Source organism: Grus americana, chromosome 7, assembly GCF_028858705.1.
Source record: "Grus americana isolate bGruAme1 chromosome 7, bGruAme1.mat, whole genome shotgun sequence".
NCBI classification, from domain to species: Eukaryota; Metazoa; Chordata; class Aves; order Gruiformes; family Gruidae; genus Grus; species Grus americana.
Window position 1 is genome coordinate 39,226,975 of NC_072858.1, and position 20,919 is coordinate 39,247,893.

General features: G+C 39.4%; 1 protein-coding gene across 2 annotated transcripts in view; it reads right to left on the bottom strand.

Moving 5' to 3' along the window:
• The window catches only part of PCDH15 (protocadherin related 15), a 1,027,345-nt gene that overhangs the window by 834,691 nt on the left and 171,735 nt on the right, over positions 1-20,919 (bottom strand). For both annotated transcript variants that reach the window (XM_054831779.1, XM_054831776.1), the window contains one exon: positions 16,976-17,106. The gene's annotated coding sequence lies outside the window, so the exon portion shown is untranslated. The remainder of the gene's footprint in view (positions 1-16,975; positions 17,107-20,919) is intronic.

Below are 20,919 nucleotides of genomic sequence, written 5' to 3' on the forward strand. Positions count from 1 at the left end.
TTATTTCCTTAACTACACAAAATATTTAAACAAAGTAAACAAAGTTGATTGCAACATCTGCTAAAGAAATGACACAATATCCTTCTGAACTCTAAAACACAGAAAGAGAGCTATTGAAGCAAGCTCACCATCAATTCCTGGCTCAAAATGACTTCAGAAAGAATTTCTTCTAATCTCCAGCAGTATCTTTTATATAATCATCTTTGTAAAAGTTTATATTTGAAGTAGCACATCAGCAACTCCTACTTCCAACAACTCAACTCACAAGACAGGCTAATACCTTTGGTGGCATACCGGGAGCTGAAAAACTTCAGCGTTTGCTAACTTGGATGTGCGTACACATGAAGAACACTTCTATGGGATATGTAGTTTTTTAATAAATGACAGGAGACATAACAACACAGAACCTAAAACACAAAGCACTGAAAACTAGAGACAATGCACTGAAAAATAGTGCTGGCACAAAGCACATTGTTTGCCCTAGCTATTAGGACTGAGGAGAGATTCTAGGCACATAGGATTTTGACAGAAATAATCCTCAAAGCCATTGTCCAAATCTCTACATCCATATTCAGTTTCAATTTAATTCTTAGAGTGAAATCCTGGCACTGAAATGTCAATGAAACAACTCCCCTTGGCTTCAGTAGTAACAAAGCTTCCCCCTACATCATTAATCTAGAGTATCATTCATTATCATTATAAATCAGAACAACCTGTCAGGAAATGGGAACAAATCCTGTAAACAGTTTTCATAAACTACATGTTATTTCCATGTTCTTCATTCCAGCAACAAATTAAGGATCCACGTTATAAGAACACAGTATGGACAAACTGGAAGAGAAAAAGAGAAAAAGAGAAAAGGAAAGGGGAAAAGCAGCTTCGCATTTGATATTTTTCATTATTATGCAAGTGCTGAGAGAGTAAATGGTTAGCAATATTCAGCAAGCAGTTATCTGTGAGGTTTAATTGCATGGAGACAAGAAATGACAACAAAAAAGGCCCTCTCCAATCTTTAGACGTACATGGTTTATTTTTTTCTGAAGTGAGTAATGAAGAATATAGACAAAAAACATTCATATAGAATTTTAAAGGTCTCTAGTGCAACACAATGCTGAGTTCCACCCTAAATGGGCAACAACATGCAGTGAGTACCCTTCTTTCAGAGTGACTGACTGACTGGGACTCCTTAGAAAATAAAATTATCATCATCCACATCAAAGAGATGTTTTTGACAACCATCAGGCCATTGTCATCAACATGAATCACCATGAGACTTTACATAGCTTGGATGTTGTCTCTGTGTTATTGTCAGTGACTTAGAGGGCGGAAACCCAAATAATTAGTGACAATGTTTGAGGCTGACACAAACAGTTGTGGAACAGCAAATATCAGTGGATAAATTATTGGTAAGGAGTGCCCCGGATGGCTTGGTAAGCTGAGGACAAGGAAACTACACACTTTATAATATAGGCAAATACCAAGTCAAACAAAGATCAAAAAAGGACGTCCGACTTCCAAAATGGAGCATTCTATGTGGAGAAGCAATAGCTTAGAAAATAGCTTGAGAAAAGTCTTGCGAGAGCACAGGATTTCTGTATTTATTTTTAGATGATAGCCAATCCAAAAATTAAAAGAAATTTTGCTCAGCTGGACTTATAATATTAGCTTAAACCCAAATAGCCTACCTTTAGGTTCTTCAGTTTTTCGTGTTTGATTTATCCCTTTGCTATATGTTAAGTCAATCTCAAAATGCAAATGATCTTTTAAAAAAAATCCACACTCTTATGCCTCATCCTATCACTTCTTTTTCATCTGAACTATTCACTACATTTATCCTGGATTTGCAAATAGTTTTAGTGCCCTAAACTTTCTCCATTCAATTAATAAAGTCTTCAGATAGGAAATACTGCTGTGTACTATTCCTTCACTTATTTTATCAAAGGGAAGGTGAGCATATGGGGACCAAGATATAGGTTTAGGATGTGGAAAAGAGCCTTGAGAATTGGCTCTTCAGTCTCGAGGAGCAGCTGATGCACTCTCATAAAAATGTCAGGGAAGAGCAGACAACAACGTTAATGTAATGGAATTGCTAAGAATGGCTTGCTTTCCTCCACAGCACACATCTGTTTAAGAACACATAGCAATCACTTCACTTGTACTTGAATTCACCAACACAAAAGCTGTGGGTGACTTGAGATCTCTGTTTGTTCTTTTGTTTTGTTCTTTGCTGCACTCTTCTATTTTTCTGTGTCCCATTTCATATACGAACAGAAGCATTCTTTTCTTCTCATTCCCTATTGCTTTCATACACTACTGAGTCCATTACTTATATTTTCTGTTCCCCATGTAACAGTTTCTTGTATTCCTAGTATGCAGTTCTTTCCTTAGGATCCTCTGCACTCCTCCTCCTTTCTTGCAAAGTTAATTTCCTCCTCTCTTCCCTCCTGAAACCATTTCATTCGACTTTTGTTCTTCTTCCCTGCTTATCACCCCTTCCTTTCTAAGGGCTCCTGCTCTTTGTAGGAAGGATTGACTCAAGTGCCCAGACCAAACTAGGATCTTCCTTTCTGTCTCCTCTTCCAGCTTGCCTGCCTTTAGCTACTTCCAGCCACACTCCATCTTCACCTTTACTACGTGTTCCCCAGAGAGTGGAAGAGCAAAACTGATGAGGTATCCTTTGAATTCTGAATGCCTTCATAGTCAAGGGAGTGTTTTGATATACCTGAGATTTGAGTTTCAGGGATGTTGAAAGCCCTTTCACTCCTCTAAGCACTCACTCAATTTCTTGATCATATAAGAACAGAAAAAAGCTAAATATTGAAATCTAGAGTACGTATAGCAATTTAGAAGCAGCAGGTGGGATAGGAAAATCGTTTCTATTTCTTCGTTCCAACAATGCTGCAGAAAAAAGGTTCAGAGGCATCGTGTTGTCACACGTATGGCAAATAAAACATTGCTGTCACAAGCCTTAAGCATCACGATCTGTATCAGAAATCCAGTCTCAACTTATTTCTGCTTGGAGATTCTGTTACTCGCTCTGTTTTAGCATCCAGAAGCTTTGAGATAGAATCTAGCTGCATTAGGCAGGTACAAACACACAGGGAGTGTCCAACCCATAAGCACCTGAAGAGCTAAAACAGTCAAATGGTTGGAAATAAAGACAGTATGAACTCTATGGTAGTTTCCTTGGTTGCAGAGTAAAAACCACAGGACAGACAGACAAAATCTGTTAATTAAGACTCCACATTTCACCACAGCATATTTGCACATAGTTGAAAACAACTGAATACGGTTTGTGAGATGCTGGTAGAACCATACACAGACACATCAAAGCTATCTGCTCACACTGGGCTATTTTCAACGCTAACTACTTGATCATTTTTGGAAACCCAAAGTTCAGCTGTAGTATTAATCCCCCTCCTACACAGACACAAACAAAAAACCCCAACCTAGCTTAAAAGCAGCAAATCTCCTGGAAAGGACACAAAACTATTAAATTGGAAAAATCAACTAAAGGCCACCTCAACTTCTCATGGGAAATGGTAGTTTAGCTTAATAGGCTTTATTAATGATTTCTTCAGGAATTTAGAATTATGCTTTAAATTTTTAATTACAAGAATTACAGAGAAGCCAGATCTGCAGGTAATATGAATTCACAAGTAGAAAATATCCATTTTTCAATTCATTTCGTAGTTTGTCTCAAATGTCTTCAAACTGTTATGACTTGCCCACTGCTGACATACAGCTCAGGGCAAAAATGTGCTATAGTCATTTGAAAATCCTGCCGATAGCACAAGATGTCCAACGAAAGACAGTCAATACAGAGTCTGCAAGAAAAGTTTTGGGCATTTTCTGCACATCCTAAATGTGTTTGAAATGCTCCCTTGAAGGTTTGACTTACTGATCATTACATCGAAAGCGCTCTGATCTGAAACATTATAGGATACCAAATTAGGTGCATTTGCCATTAAAAAAAAAAAAAAAGTCATTAGCAACACTAGTGTTGGAGAATCTGTGGCATCACAGAGTTATAGGGTTAGGATTAACTTTGCTACACCATCTAACTTATTTTTCCATCCAGGATCAGCTATTCTGCATCTTTTCTGACTGATGTTCTGAAAGATCAGCAGCATCCCTGGAGAACCTACCCCTAGATAAATTAATTTAAAATTAAATGCAGTATTTAATTTTCCTGAGCACTAAAACACAGCACTTGTTTCAGGACTTCAGTTCCTAGACAGAAAGGCTTGCTGGTTTGGTTTTTTTCCCACCTGAAATAGAGAACCAGCTACTATTAAGTTTCCTTCGTATTACCAGTGACTTCACACAGACTGTGACTTGTTCTTCTGAGGTTAGCTACAAAGGCACAGTTCCTTCCTTTTTACTGTATGGCATAGTTCAGTCTTGTAATTTTTCTCCTGTTCAGCCATCACCCTTAGGTACAAGAACTGGACCTGATATCCCCAAAGAAATCTAACTTCTAAGGTATATGGATATAATGCCAGCTAGATCTAACTATATGAACTAGATCTGGCTGCATAAACTTATCTGAAAGTCGACCAACTTTTTTCATCTGCATATTTATTAGCAACGCCATCATGCTTTATTCAGAAAGATTAATACAGATAGTATAAAGCATTAAGAACAGATCTCTTTAAGGGATGTCACGCATCATTCAGTCATATACTTTATAACAGTCTAAATATACTGTGTCAGCACCATTATCTTAATCATCAAAACTTGCAATCACTTGAAAACTTACCTTAAATTCATGAGACAATATTTTTTTCCATAAAACTTTTGATTGGCATTAATTATGATCCCCTGCTGTTTCAAAGGAGAATTTCAACATTAAAATATTGGTACTTTCGATTTTGGATATCTGCTTCAGCCAGTTTCACAGCACTGATCTAGAGCCTTACTATGCCAATGAAGCTCTGGATGCAAAACCAAAGTTCGTTGTGTATAAACGGCAATATCCGCCGAGATTTAACAGTAGGGGCCAAGTGATCATAACGACACATTCTGTAGGTTCATTCTTGCAGGTTTCCCTAACCAATCCACAAAAATCATTTAAAATATACTTATTTGACAAAACAGGTTGTTAAATTCCCTGCCACGCCAACTCTTATGCAGGCAAACCGTAAGGGAGTTGCTGTTATTGTTCCTCTATGAAGTGAATTGTAATGGCTAGAGAAGAGGTCTCTGACAGATATTGCTGCTGCAACATCTCTACAGCTCAACATTTTGCCGTTAACTATCACAAGTCCATTTACCTTACCACACAGCTGCTGCAGACACTTGGGAATGCTACGGGGCACTGATTCAGCTTTCATCTGTCTAACATTGGCCTGGGACAGGCTTCTGATAACAACGCCTCTTCCTCAAAAAGAAAACATCAGGTAATAAGTACCAAGTTACTTAAACTACTAAAGACAATCTGAAGGAGCTTTTAAAAATGGTTCAAGTTCTCAACCTTTGATATAATTATTTTTTAACTGGAAGACTAGAAAAGCAGTAATTTTAAATTACCCTACCTTGACACAAGTCTAGGGGTGGATTTGCTGAGGTCAGGGCAGTGGAGGAAGGGTGAAGCGGAGGAAGAACAGGACCCAGGGAGTAGTAGCTCTTCCGTGATCACTGTGCATACCCAGCCGCAGAGCTCAGGCACAGCCATGCCACTCAATGCCCACTCCACCACGAACACACATACATTCCCAACACACTGGCCAGCAAACTGCCCCCTACATACAAAAGAACAGAAGTCCCCGAGGCTGTCCAGAGGGGAATTTGGATGAGGCCCCAAATGTATCAAAAGAAATTCTAAGGAAAAAAAAAAAAAGAGTAATAAAAAGTAAATAGTCTGTTTGAATGCACAATGAATCCCTTGTGGCATCTATTAAAACAAGAAAAGCAGAAGAGGAAAAAAGATGAACTGTGGGCTAGTACACAGAGTATTGCATACATTCAGAAAAGGAAACATCCTGAAAGGGACAAAAAGCCTGCCCTTCCGAAGAAAAATACTTAATATGTTTTATTTCTGATACTGTTGTCTCCCCTTGCTTTTAGGAAAAGCATTTTATTATGTGTATGATTTTGAGAGTTTTGCAGTACTTAAGTATCTGGAAAAGCACCTTACACTCTTGATCACTAAAAGCATCATTATTCTCTTGACTGCACAACTTTTATGATTGCTACTGACCTTCTAAAAACTTCCGGTCTCTTACCCATGGTTTCTTGAAGAAAAAGTCATGTGTCCAACTGCCTCTTCCTTCAGTCATACTCCTCTCACATCCACCACATCCCTGCTATTCTTTCTAAAGTCACCACCATTTTCTTGACCTCAGCAACACACATTGCTACATACTATCCCTCCTGTTCCTGAACATGCAAGAAAACTCTTTTTTCTTTTCCTATACCCTTGTCAAAGACACACCATTGCAGTGTTCAGTGGCTGCTTGACTTTAGTTAATCCCATCATCTAATTAGACTGAACTGTAATACAAAAGAGGAAAGTTTATTCATTAATCTTACCATTCCCTAGACAAGTAAAAAATCTGAAATCAATACTAATGGTGGAAATGCTTTGTGTAGAATACTAAAAATACCAGTGTATGCCAATATTTTTCAATCCACCCATACAAATTAGAGAAAAAATAGTTGGATATACCCAATATTCATGTGTGGCCAGGCAGTTGATATTTAATAAAGTCAAAGACTTCTACAGCTACTTTATTAAAATGTAGATGTTAAACACTTTTCTGTAGCAGAGACTAGAATCTTTGTTAAGAGTCCTTGTTATGTCTCTGTTTCCAACATACCTATGATGCAAACGGCCAGATACATACAAGTCATATCAATAACTTGTCTTGAGTGTAGGTGTATTTGGGTTGCCTTAGATTCAGCAACATCTCCAATGACATTCTTTCCAACAAGTATGACAAACGTCAGCTGCATAAATCAATTACAGGGTGAGGGCAACACCAGTGGAATAGCCATACCTACAGTCAGTTATCAGTGATTCATGTCAGAAAGAAAACTACATCGTTTTAGTAACCAGAAAGACCAGATTTCACTACAATAAGGAATGGGATTAGAATTCAAAATCTTGAGAAACAGTCTGAAAAGCAGGTTAAAAAAGAACTGCAAAATTCTACACCTGAAAAAGAATAATCATTTGAAGAAATATGCACTGAGGAGCAATTGGCAAGGAAGCACTTTGGCAGAAAAGAACCTGTCACTAGTCAGTAACATTGAATGGAACAGGAGTCAACAGTTTCATTCCTTCACAAAAAAGGAAGACACATTCAAAGGAATATAACTTACACTCCCTGTTAGCTACTCCTTCCACTGTAGTTAGGATTGATAAATACACAGCTAGTATGTCGTGTCTTACTTTCCGCTCTGCATGTCCAAAAAATGTGAACCAACTGAGCAGAGTCCAAACAAATCAACGAACATGAACAAAAATGTGGAGCTTATGACCTATGTGGAAAGACTAAAAGAACTGGAGTTGCTTACTCAAAAGAATTAAAAACTCACAGGGGAATGCCAACTGTGTACATGCCAAACTGCAAAGAGGAAACAGCAAAGACAAGTAATTTTTTCTCCACATCCAGGAGCATAGAGCAAGAGGCGGCTAACATCACAGACTTTCTAGAAAGTCAGTCTCTGGATAGATCCTGGAATAATGTTTTTAACCAGAAAGAGAACAAAGTACTAGGATAGATACGCTGGGGAGACTGTGAGATTTCTCTCTCTCAGGAATGACACAGGCTGAGTAGATCTGGCATGGAGGCGACTTAGAAAACCTCTTGGGTTTGGGTACTGCTTTTCTACAACTGCATGAATCTCTACATCGAAACAGGTGCAAAGGAAAGGTGCTTGCAGGACCATAAATCTGCCAAATATCCAAGCTCCTAGAATCCATAGCAATGAATTTTACATTTTTTTTAGTTTGTCTTCTACTTTCAATAGTTTTCTGCCTTTACAGGGCAACTTTTCACAGCTCAGTATAGAAATTACACAAGACCAAAGGTATTTGACATTACTGTCTATACTGTTTCAACACAGTCTCTGTAGTTCTGGTTTCCAAAGATATAGTAAATTTTCAGAGGAGTACTTAAAAAAAAATAAAAGACAGTATTTGCTAATATAATTTAATGGCAAAGATGCATTCTCATGTTTATACATTAAATCATGAAAAAGACAGCTACATATGGCATCCAAGAAAACTGAATAAATTAAGTTTCTTGTTTTGACATATTTTTGGTGTGAAAAGAAGGAACCAGTATCTTTACAGGAAATAATTTGAAGTCAGGAGCTACCCACCACTAAGAACTCAATCCTGCTACCCTTGCATTCCCCGTGCCTCCTTTGAAGCTTCCATTCACCTTTGAAATTCCTGTATCAAAGCAAAGTTTGTATCTTAAAAGACCTTCTTCAATTATTCTGAAACTTAGTTAATAAAATCACCCTCTCCTTCCATCAGCTCAGCACAGAGACTGGCAATACAGTGGCACAGCAGGAGTTTAAGGGTTGCTGAAACAAAATTACTAATCTAATGATGATTACTTTGCTGTTATGTCTGTTAACAGAATGAACGTTTGGAGAGGCCGATGATCCTTGAAATTTGTTGTTTCACTGTTATCGGAGTTCCCAGAACGATTTCTGAGTGTGGGGTCATTTTTCACTATTACTCATATACAAAACATATGCCTGAAGTTAAGTGTACAAGGAAAAAAAGTCTGATAGGAATTTCAATATGCTATGATGTCTTGGTTGAGAGAAGAGAGGAGACAGAGAGACATGGATATTCAGAATAAAGTGCTTCTCAAAACTCTTGCCTTCAAAACAAAAACAATCTTAAAGTACCACTCCAAGACTTCAAATACTGGAACTAAGTTAAAAGGAAAATGTTAAATGACGTATCACATAGCAAAGTGGTAACACAGAGCTTGTTTACTAGGAGGCCACCAGGGCTTCTGGGGCAGGGCTTCAAACTGCTCTGGCTGCCCAGCACAGTCTGCCCCAACTCTCCATGGGCCTCCTCGCCCTTGAGGTCACGCTCTGCTCCCCATGGTTTTCCTGCTATAGCATTGATGCTCCAAGCTACCCATCTGCACATTCAAAGCCTCATTATACTCTTTTGTTGCTGATGGCAGTGCCCGAACACATTCACAACTACCGTTTGTTGTGGCCACCTCCCTGCTGGAAACAATTCTGCTCATACGCAGGACTTTTTTGTTTTAATGATCGAGGTGTTGGTTTCTTTTCCTCAGCCCCAGGAGAAGTCCCACGCGGGGTCTGTACAGTGCCACAGCACATGTGAACATGGCTATGGTAACCTCAGCAACTGGCAGCCTGGTTGGCACTTGGCATAGCAGTGAACATACACTTTGGCAAAGCATCGACAATTTGAGTGAACTGAATATTCCTTCTGAGACTGTTGTGCAGTTCGCTGCCCTATTTATTGATATGACAGGTTAACAGGAAAAGAGGGAAGACCCCTGCTATGTGAGAAACATTTCAGCCTTGGAAAAATAAGGGAAAGGAGGGACCAGAAAAGGAGATACAGATAAAGGGCCAGAGATTCCTGTGTAGATCACCACATGGAGGAAACCTTGGGCTGATTAAGCAGCTGACTTTTTTGCCTGGGTGTCTATGCTGTTGGGAAAGGAAGTGTGTGGGGAGAAGTTTCTGCTCAATCCGAAAAAGCTGTCTTTGCCCATCATCAAAATGCCATTCATTCACATACTGTGAAGGCAACTCCTCTAAGCAGGGGTAGGAATTAAATAAGTCAGTAGGTGACCAAACCTAGCCAGAACGGTAGATATTTCATGGAAGAAAGGGCTGGGCCACAGCTGCGATGGACGCTGATGGCAAGCGTTGACTGCGGGAGCAGTGCTAGTGCTGGGCTACCAGGGTGGTCAGGATCTCAACTCCAGGGAAGGGGAAACAAATGGCATGCTGTGATAAGTACCTGGGAGCTGGGAAAGCCCTTGCTCTTGGACTTAAACATTCAGAATGAGATTTCAGGCTGTTTTTTCAAGTTGTTTAGGCTCCTGTTTTCAGACAAATCGGAGAAAGGCCACAGGACTGTACACATCTGATGTGAAACTGAGACGGCTGCTATTCCAGAACCTGTGGAGCTGTTGCTTCTGCCCCGAAGTACTCTCTCATTTCTGCCAAGGCATCCGAATGGCGCTTATGACATTGCAGGAGTATGACATTCACCTTTGAGCACCTGCGGTGCTTTAGAGGCTAAAGAGACTTGCCTGGATTTTCAAGGGTTTTCAGTATTACCTAGAGGAGGAGGAAGGACACCCCTCACAAGTGAACTGCTGATTAATTAGACAAGACAAATGCCAGCCTTAGTGCTGTAATGAAGAGAGACATCTTCTAACACTTTGCCCATACACTTGACACTTCCCATGGTACTTCATGCTGACAGGCCACAGGCTTACGGTGTTTTTGCAGAGCAAACATCAGTACAGATTATTACCTACCAAGAGCTGTCATGCACCAATACTAGATGTAACGTCCTCAATGAGAAACAAGCTTCTAAAAAAAATCGTATCTAGTGGAATTTTTAGGAACAGATAAAAGTTAAAGCTATATACAGAGCTGATAATTGCAAACACAAAAATGAAAAGTGTGAAAAACCTTAATGTTGACATAAGTAAAGGCAAAAATGAAGACTGCGATGATGGGAAGGAAATATTTAAACACCTCTACAGGGCAGAGGTGGCAAGTGCAATTCTTGAATCCTGAAGTGTATCACATGGCAAGGATATTCCAAATGATCTTAATACTGTATATGATGGCAGATAAAGGAAATTTTCCAGAATGCAATGGAAGCTCTTCCCTGTAAACCAACGTGTCCACAGTGAGATACTTTTAGAATTTTTTTTCTGAAGCCTCAAAGACTAAAAGATAATTAATACACTATTGTAAAAGATTTAAGGTACACTTCAAAACCAGCCTCCTCTTCTCATTGCCTACATCAGCTGACTTCCTGGAGTGCTCCATTAGTCTTTAAGTGTACTCTTGGAGAATCCTGTTCAAGACTTAAGAGCTCTCAGTACCATCTTTTCATCTTCTTACCCTGCTGCCTGGTTTTAGGCATCTGCAGCAGAGTCACATGCTTGAACTAAAACGCCATCTCCCTGCTCCTCCTGCTTTGCAGGCTTTACCCTTCTCAGCATTCAGATGTCTACTCGTTTCTCATGCAGTACATCCCTTAGACTTTTGAGATTTAGAATCTAAAGTGCGTGTTTTTTTTTTTAAATTCTACAATTACATAATTCAACAAACAAATAAACGCAGATGGGAATTAAGCTCATAAATGATGTGTAAAATATCACTAGCTGCAACTAGCTAGCCTGAAACTCCTGGTGGGTGACCACAAAGCTTGGAACATTAAGCTGTAACATCCCAGAAACAGTGGTGTGGCCAAGCACGTGGATTGGCTGCCTGCTCTCTGATTTACATCCCATGTCATCTTCTCCCACTGCTGTGTCTCTTCCTTCTGTGCCATTCATGGTTTCTTCTTGCTCTTTCCAGCCACTTCTGGAACTTATCTCTCCTTTCCCTTCCTCACTGTTGCTGCGCGAAAGAGCTCACAAAGAACAGGGAAGGAAAAATAGTGAGATAGGAAGAAGAGGCAGAGACAGGTACCAAAATGGTGAGTGGAAGAAAAGCACCTGGTTAATTCTGCCTTGAAGAAGTAACAGGACCAGAAGCAAGTTTAGGAAAAGACTTTGTGGACTCAACGTCTATCACACCGCTTCAATACTGGCAGCGCTGGAGAGGAGAGCACAGCCATAGCTACTCAGTTACAGGAAGCCCTATATTTTCACTGTCTGTTTAGAACATTATTTATTGCTCTGGCCTAAAAGGAACCATTACACTATCTAATCCCTAACTGCAGAAATACTCACAGGTGCGCTGCACGAAGGTCAACTCAGTAGAAGGGCAAGTCATTTTTTCAGGCTTTGACTGTTGCACTTACAGTGCTGATTGGCTATTAATCTTAAAAGCAATTCATCTTTCTCATGCTTATTGATTAAAAAAATGTAGAGTACCAGACAGTGACATTGTTATTGACCTTGGGAATTCTGTTGTGGTTGCCAAAAAGGCAAAATAAGTCACACTCTCCTACAGCTGTTCTGTCAGAAAGCCTAACTTGACTCCCATCTTTCAAGATTTTGATTTTCCATGATAACATGGAAGAAGAATTAGCGTGGCTGGCACAGCACAACCTGAGTAGCTACAATCTCCTTCCTGTATTTCCGGGTGAGTATTCCTGTGAACTTATACTACCTTGAAATAAATAGAATTGCCAGCTGTGTCAGAGATCTGTACCTCTAAGGAATGTTGCTTTTATTGGAAGAGATGAGCAAAAAAGCTCTCATGAATCTGACAGTGGAGATTAGACTTGTTGCTTTAGATTAAACTTCTCCTAATTAACCTTCCAATTAACCTCACATCACTCTTTTGAACAAGACCGCAAATACAAATGATACTGCATTCCCTTTTATCAAAGAACAGCTTTTGCTAGATAGAATTATGATATACGACCATAATCTGCAGAGAATTTTGTTAGCAAGAGTTTTAAACTCTGCCATTAGTCACCAGGACAAACAGAGAAGGCACAGATGCTATGACAAGCACAAAAAGCAAAACATGGAATTTTATCATCAAAGTTTTCTTTTGCAAAGAAGCAAACTCTGAGATACAGGATCACTTGAAAATACTGGTTGCATTTGCCAGGTTTAAAGAAAACTTGAGTTGAAAACTAGGCCATTGAGAAATTAAGGAAACAAAACACAGCCTAACCAACCAAGTATCCATAAGACAGGAATCAATGGATCTGCAACAACCAGGCAATGCTCCAAATGAAATCTTCCTCTCGCTCATGTGAAGAGTTCTACTCCAGAGGATTTTTCGTGTGATTCACGTTATACTGAACTACCATTTTCTCCTATCTCCCTCCTCATCCAGAGGATGTTTTTACCTTCTCAACTACTGTATTTTCATGTGTGAAAAAAGTTCTTTCAGTAAGAGACAATGTTCTGCTGAATCTGTAGGTGGTGACAACGGAAATTGTTTAAAAACTGGAAAAAGCTCTGTGTGAAATTTCTGTTTATGAACTACAACTTAATCAGTACTGATTTTCCTTTTCTCATTTGTTTGGTTGTATATCCATGCCTTTGTATTTGAAGGATTTAACTGTTACATGACCTTGCTGAGCAACTTAGAACTATCTTTCTTGTGTAACTGGTTTCCACTGGGCAACAGTGGTTGCCAGAGATGCAAAAGAAACGGATGCAGGTTAACTAGGCACTAACAGGACCATCTTCTGCTCAGCCTACACAGCCAACTACCAAAATGTATGTCCAGCTACATGTTCTCGCTGATGGACAACAGGACATGGACAAGGCAGTCTGCCACACCTATCTACAGAAACCATAAATAGCCAGTCATGCCTTCATTGATGCTGAACTACTTCATCCTTTGAGAACTCATATTCCTCCACTAGAAGGCCTGTAGAAACACAGGAAGACCTTTCATGCCAGATTCTTGCTAAGGCAACACACCCTTCCTAATTTCATTGGCCAAACCAAGAGCACACACCCCAGTTCCGCACTCTAAGATCCTTCCTCTATTTCTGTTGACTGTATCTGTTCTTCAGGCTGCAGCAAGATGCAAGCCATGCTTACTCAGCTCCCTTCTTGGAGATATCCCTGCACTTGCAGGTATAAATCTCTCATTGAGGAGCCGCCTTTCTCCTCCCACCACCTTACCAACTTCATTTATAGCCCTCCCTTAGGCTGCCATGAGCTGGAAAGTGTCCGTTTCATTTAAATGCCACTAGCAAACGTGTCTCCCATGTGTCACAGCAGCCTTTTCTCAAAAGATTTAGGTTTGCATTTGCTTTTTTTAACATGTATTTGTATATACATGTCTCACTCCTCTTCCAGGACTAGAACTGGAAATGCCAAACTCTTACCAAGAGAAAAGATATGTCTCACTAAAATCCATTTCACTGAAATGTTCAGCTTCCTTTCTAAAGCAAAAGGAACTAGCAGTGCACATAAGTCTACAGAAGAATTTAAATATTACTCAAGCTCTAGGAAAAGGTAACAATTTTTAATTATCTTACTGATTTTTGGGGCAGCACTCTAACACCAAGTAACCTCATTTCATTTTCCCACACAATAATTCAAAACGTCGAGTGTCTTCACTTTCTTTTCCCTAGTGTACCATTCAAGCCAGGAATGGCGTATTCTACAAAGTAGCGATGCTAACATACATTACTGTGCTACCACAGTATGATACCAAGAATATATACATATATGTGCATACAAATAACTACTCATACAGGCTCTGTGACTTCTGAATACTAGGATAAAACTGAGAATGACAAACAAGAAAGAAAGAGGAATAAGAAAATATCTGTTTTACTATGAAAGATGACCTTCCTTTTTTCTTTCCTCTTCAGTAAAGTTCTATACCCATGGCAGCCTCAAGTTCTCTGATAAATTTGTGTCTCTGGACTGAATCCTGAACAACCAGGCTACATTTAACAGCAACATAGCACTATTAAAACTGTCGTAACAGCTTGAAATTCAGACTTTTCAAAGAACACGTGTATTTTCCCTGACAAAAATAGCTATCATGGGGAGGTAGAATATTTCAGAAATGAAAGAACATCTGCAGTTAAACAAGCCTCCTTAGTCCTGTGCTCAGCACTAGAGGTGAATGCAGCCAGATACAAAAAAGCTGTTCTCCCACAGTATGTACCATGCAACTAGTCAGCGGGGACTCTCCTCATCCTCTCTCTGCGTCACCATCTATCAGCCATAATGGGAAACAATGCCCCATAAAAAGCCATGAGTGTGAACACAGGTATTTCTGTATTTGTAATGTATGTTTATTTAGCCTCTAATTTTCTATAAGCAAATTATATCTGTACTGCTGAAATTTCCAGACCAGATTGTCTTATAGCATACAAAAACACACGACCGTTTGTCCATACATGCCTGCAGGCCTGTGTGCGTTGCTAACGGGCACAGCAATACACCACTGCTAAAGAGGATTCAGCCAGCCAAAACAGGGATTAAGATGGAATTCAAGGCTGTAACTTTAAAGCATGTCTGTAAATATTAAATTTTCTCTTTCAAGTTCTGACAATTAAATAAAATGACCAGAAATATAAAGAAAGTTTGTAGTTGTGCATTTTTAGAACATTTTAGTTCCCAGAATCAGAGCTTTGCAAGGAGCTCCAAAGATACCTACTCATGATGCAAACAAGTGTCCTATGACTAACGCTTGCAGAGTATCAAGCAAGAGGGCTGAATGTTCTCTGAGAACAGAAGTAAATGCATTGGTTTCAGCCAAAGGAAAAAAAAAGCTCCATTATTTATTGTCAAAAGAAAAACTGAGCAATCATTTAAGCGTATACATCTAATTAGTTAGCAAACTTTCCACGGGGGAAGATTTTTGTCATTTATTAAAATTCAGTTAACTTCGGGTATTTTAAAAATTCACAAAAACAAATACAGAGGAAAAAACAAGTTTTCAATGGGAGAGAGGTCCTTCAGGATGCCACTGTAACCAATTCAGAATTCTATGTATCCTAAAGGACAGAGACTAAGCCCTGGCTCTTGCTTCTCGGAACCACAGATTATCAAAAAAGGGTCTCCGCTATTTAGCTCAGGAGTCTGCTCTTCTGAAACTCATGATGTGCTTCTGTACGTAGACAAAAACATGCATCCAAGCTGTGTAAGATTGTGCACAACACCACCTCCTGCCAGTGTTTCAGCTGAGTCTTTATCTCAGTCTTGTAAGTCCTCTTACAAAGCTATTGTCTGTGTTAAATTCTTTCACTCTTCCTTACTGAGACTATTTTTGCATTTCTTTGTAGGTTCTCTCTAATCTTAGTCTACCTTTTGAGCTGAAGTCATCATCTCATTGCTTGCAATATGTACTGTAAACATATAGCACAGTCAATGTGATACTCCGGAGAAAAAGCAAATGAATTTGCCTCCATTTCAGACAAATACAGAGAATTTTATCTTTGTTTTCTACACAAACAAAAGGGAAAAGAGAGACGGTGGTTAGCATTTTCTGGGCTTTTATTTCCACATGGCAATACTGGCCAGCCCTCAGACCACGTAATTCTTGACACTCCCCTTTAAACCATTTAATGTCTTCCTGTTAAATCAGCTGCTTCTGAATTAAGATTTTCTGTAAGACCAAATTACCACCAAAAAAATTCAAAAAGACAGACCACTGCACGCCCCCTTCCAACAAGCAAGTAATGCTCTAGTATCCAAAACTAAAATACAGTAGAAATTTAATATATAAGGAAGTATTCTGTGTTCTTAGGAATCTTCTGCAAGATTGGCCAACTTGTTGAGTTTAGGATACAAAGGAATACTTCTTTATTGAATGAAATTTGAACTGACTTACAGTTTACCACTTTTAAATTTAACTTTTTATCATTGAACCCCATGTTCTCCCATCCTGAGGCTCAAATCCATATTCATCTTGGAAGGCAACTGCTGGGCTATTCCCAAGTCAATCAGGGTATCACCTCTGCTCATTCACAGCAATGCCTGCATCTCTGATCATGATAAATGAAAGAACACTGTTCCAGGCTGGAATTAACTCTACCAAACTGGCCGAGGTAGAAATGGCATTTAAGTCTCTTTAACTCCACATCCACCAATTGCAACCTCACTCGATACAATACGGCACTTTAGCGTCGGGAGAAAGAACTGAATCCAACAGGCCTGCATCCCACCTCAGCGTTTTAACCCAAAGACTATCTGCTCCCTCTGACCTTGGTGAGCAGAATGCATCTAATCACTGAGCAGGTGGCTACACACTAAGAAGGGGGGAAGAAAAGGGCTCGGTTATTTGGCCTGCGAAGTGGATCAGAAATAGGTCTCTCAACCTCTATTACCTCCTACAGCCTTTGGAGTCGAGTCAGCAATCCCAGCAGTGAACAGGCACACAGGTACCTGACGGCTTTCACATCCTGACAGCTCTGGACAGTTCTCAGTCCTGTTCCACATCAGCACCTTCTGTGAGGAACTGTTTGGAGAGAGAAGAAGAAAAGAAATTATAAAATAAAACCCCACCAAAAAACCCCAAGCAAAACCAGAGGCTGGTTATTTAGAGAGCAAAGATAGTGACCAGAGGACATGGAGGACTGGATGTAAACTTAGCTTTATTACCTCATGCGTATACTGCTCTAATACAACACACAGAAAATCTGAAACATGTGAAACTGGCCAGTCTGAATCAGTACAGCCATGAATATGCAAGCCAGGAAAAGGACCTAAATAATGAATGAAGGAAGATCCACAGTTCCTGCAGGCAACATGATTGTCTAACACCAATGAAACTTTGTGGTATTAATTGCCATCATAGAAAATCACATCTTCCTAGTTTAAAATATCATTCTACATAGGGTACACATACAAACAGGTTGAGGAGGAAAATTAGTAAAAAATGCATGTTATAGACACAGATATATATAACATGGACCAAATATTTGGATCTACAGCACCCTACTACTTTACCTTTCTCCCCACATCCCCTTCTCCTCCTCTGCCAAGCTTCATTACTATCAAACAACTAAAGCAGGCTCACAAGTTGTTCTGTTTCATCTGTAAGCTTTCTGGCACAGAGGTTTTGTTTTCCACTATTTTTCATCTTCCTACCATAATTTGGGCTGGTGGAGAAAACAAAAAGCAAACTGAAGCTCAACAACTGGTCCTCAGCATGAGGGACCACCCAGGTCAGTACACTCAATAGCACTGTTAGGTGTTCCCTTGCCACCAAAATGACAATAAAATAAGCAAAATCAAATAACGAGAACATTTCAGGGAGAACCTGAAAAAAACATCCAGGGAATAAGGTTAGCTTATTTCATGTAAATACACAACATAATACCACAAATTCTCCCATCCTCTTGCATTAAGACTCTGCTATTATCATTGTCTATTTAATGCCTTGACAGCACTGTATTAAATACTCACTATGTACTGCTCTACTAGAGACTGACAAAGACTGCTTGGGAAGAACCAACTCTCAGCATACGGACCTGAAGTTCGAATAGCAGGAATCAGCCCAAGCTTTGGTCTTGCATGACTCCTGTCACGTAAGGGACTGGAACTCACTGCAAGTAAGCACTGAATCTAGTACTCACAGGAAGATGTCTAACTTCTGCATCTCACTAGAGGCTGTGGCTTTTGCGGGGATATCCAAGAGGGTAGTGCCACAGCCAGAAGGAAGGGGACAGAACATAATGAGGTCGCACACAGCTGTGTACACTGGGTGGGTGTAGGCACCCCGGGTGGAGAAAAGAAACTGCGCTTCTGCGAGCAGATGAGGACGGGGCTTAAGTCTCAGATGTGGTGAGAATCTACCCCACAAACTGAATCCAAGAGGTTCTCTGGATACTCGGCCCATCTGAACACCAGGACATACACAGTGTACCCAGCACTCTACAGATTTATTAATATTTCATCCTGATATGTATTTTTAATCAAAAGATCTTAAAGTCCAGTAGAATTTCCAGTTTATATATTCCAGTCCTTAGATGCTTTCATTACTAAATAGTTTATAGGATACAGACCTTACACAAAAAATTCAAGATTTTAATCATTTACATGGATTTCTAGGATGATAAAGATTCACAAAGATAAGCTGTGTAGAAGATCTTATAACTAAGTACCAAAATGCAATTCACCATTTTAGAGACACAGTTACGAGTGAAAAAGTTTCCATAAACAGGAGACATAGTGACATTTTAATCATTTATATCAATTAGACTATTCCAGTGTTCCCCTTATATTCAAATCTCGACTGGAATGAGGAAGAAAAATGGAAAAGAAAGCAAAACATTTCGGGTCTCTGTGATATACAGATACTTTTAGAGGGATATTTCCAAGGCTGTCACCAGACAGAAGTCTTGACTTTCAGACCACCAACCTGCCTAAGGGAATCTGCACTGCTGATCACTTTGGAGAGAAAAGTCACAGCATCAGCTTGACATACCAACCGCGAAAACATACTTAGCTCTTCCTAATATATTTCAGTATTAGTCACCTGTTGATTCAGACTGAGTACTTGACAGCTCGTAACTCCAGTCTCCAGAAGAATTACATCAAAGAAATTAAAGGAGAATTCCACATGACTGCTGTATCAATCTTAAAAAGGTAAAAAAGAGCTACTCTGTGGACAGACAGATCCCTTTAAATTCTAGTACGGAAGGAGGAAAGGATTCCAAAGTGAAAAATTAAATGCTGAAGGCAGAATCATTGATAAAGATTAAGAAAGATTTTTGGTTTGGTGGTTTTTTGGTGTGGTTTGTTTTGGTGTCGTCCCTGCCCCCCCCCCCCCCCCCGCCCGTTTTTTACTAGTTGTATCTGAAACAGGCTCAGGAGATCAATTTTTAAGTTAGTGTCCCTTGCCATATTGGGAATCAAGCTGCAAATTCCCTGACATGGTCATTTTCTCTGTGTGACTATGACACATTTAACAACAAACGTCTACAGCAGATTAAAGTGGCCGGAAATTACTCGGGGGAAAAAAATATTTTAAATTTCCTAAAGGTCCTTTAGATGTTTTCAAACCTTTCTGCTCTTACGACTACCAAATAAATAATTTAAATTAACTGAAAATTAACTGACAATTCTGGAACCTTAAGGTTAAGAGCTTGAGAAAAACGAAAATATATGGTTTGACTTTAAAGACCGCAATATCTCCCTTGTTTTGTATAATAGGTGAGAGGGTCTCCGCAAAGCTTCCGAAAGCTCTGCTCCCTGTTTGAGTCCCTTGGAGTTGAACATTCAATCTTTTTCACTGAAGGCAAAGGTTTTCATGCACTACACTTGAAAATACGTACATTTTGAAACCCCCAAAGGTAGCTATTTAACACTATGTGAGTTACTGTATTCAAACTATCTGGAATAAATATTTCAATGAATAATATTCACATTGAAAATTAAACTGGCCCACAGCAGTCTATATATGCATGACTAACCAACATTCTAGTTGTTAATTTTTATCCTAGACTATGACAACTGTTTCCATTCCACATATCAATTTCCACTACATTTACGGAAGATAATAATTAATTCAGTTAAATCAGAAAAGTTTATAGAACCATCTGAACTTGGCTTCTGAAGTATTCTGCAACTTGATATATCAGGTTACTTAGTGGGTTTTTATTATGCTTGACAGTATTGGGCAGTGCATTGTCAAAGATAATTCTTACTTAACGGGGATGTATTGCATGCTGTGATGAAAGAAGTAAGGCATTTTTGTAAAAAAAAACCCCAATCCTACAAGCACTACCAAGTTGCATTAAGGTACTTAGAGGCTGGTAAGAGCAGCTGTGCAGCAGCCCTACAGCCAGCACTTGCAAGACCGATTCAAAACTGAGCCCAGAATAATCAATTCCAAATGTAACTGGGAGGTCAAAGCTGGCAGCAAAGGGAAAACAGACACTTGTGGGGCTGGACACTGGACTATGAACAGGAATGAGACAAAAAGTTCCAAATTTGGGCTTTGGCAAATACATACGTGCTCAGCAGACAGAAATATAAACTATTAAATAGAAATAAAAATGTCTGAAACATTCAACTATCAAATAATAAACAAGTCTTTACTCTCTAATAAGTATTTGTTTTCTAATAGCTTCTTTGAAGCCTGTCTGGACTGTCAGAAGTCAAGACACACCACTGGAGAGGCATCTCATTAATACACTACTGCTGTGCTACCAATCTGCTTCCTGGGAGCACTGTGGCTGGGGAAGTCCCTCTAGTATTATTATCTACCATGTTAGTATTGAAGGAAAAAAAGCAAATTCATTGCTTTTATTACCAAAAAACCATT